A 678-nucleotide genomic window follows, 5' to 3' on the forward strand; every position below is an offset into this window, starting at 1 on the left:
TCGGAAGAGGAAAATCTTGAATGTTTTATTGCAGCGATATTGACAAATTACACAGGCACATGACCACACAAACTATTGGGCAGCTTTATCTCTGATGACTAGGAACTTTTTTCTTTCCCTTTGAGAAGATAAGCTGCTTTTCCTCTCCTCTTTGTAAAGAAATTACATTTGATAACTTCTCATTGCAGGGCCTAGGTAATCTAAACTGAAAGCCAGGCTGCTGGATTTTATTTTGTCATTGCTTTTCTCTGTTTCTTTCTTTGTTGTAGCTATGGTAACTGTAGCCATCACATTTGCAAAAAGTGGTCAGATCAGATGGAAGGGTGAAGCATGATGTCCTTCACCTCTCATGGTGAAGTGAACCTGGCTCAGATGTATGCAGGTGGAGTGTATTGGGCCTGCCCCATTAATGGCACGTTCCTGCTGTTAAAATATGGTGGCATGGTTTTTGGATGCAAAGTTAAAAACTGTTTTAGTTTATACTAAACACTTACTTCATTGCTCATTCCCCACTCAGGACCCTGGGGGAGTAAATGAATGGTATTGACAAATCACTGTATACACGCAGTTGTTTTACCTTTTATTTGGAGCATCGTTCCTGGGCCACTAGACCAGTGGAACCACACAGAAGAATGCATGATCCTAGGTCATTTTTGCTTGTTCCCCCCCCCCCCACAC

This window comes from Mesitornis unicolor, unplaced genomic scaffold, assembly GCF_000695765.1.
Source record: "Mesitornis unicolor isolate BGI_N332 unplaced genomic scaffold, ASM69576v1 scaffold17488, whole genome shotgun sequence".
Taxonomy (NCBI): domain Eukaryota; kingdom Metazoa; phylum Chordata; class Aves; order Mesitornithiformes; family Mesitornithidae; genus Mesitornis; species Mesitornis unicolor.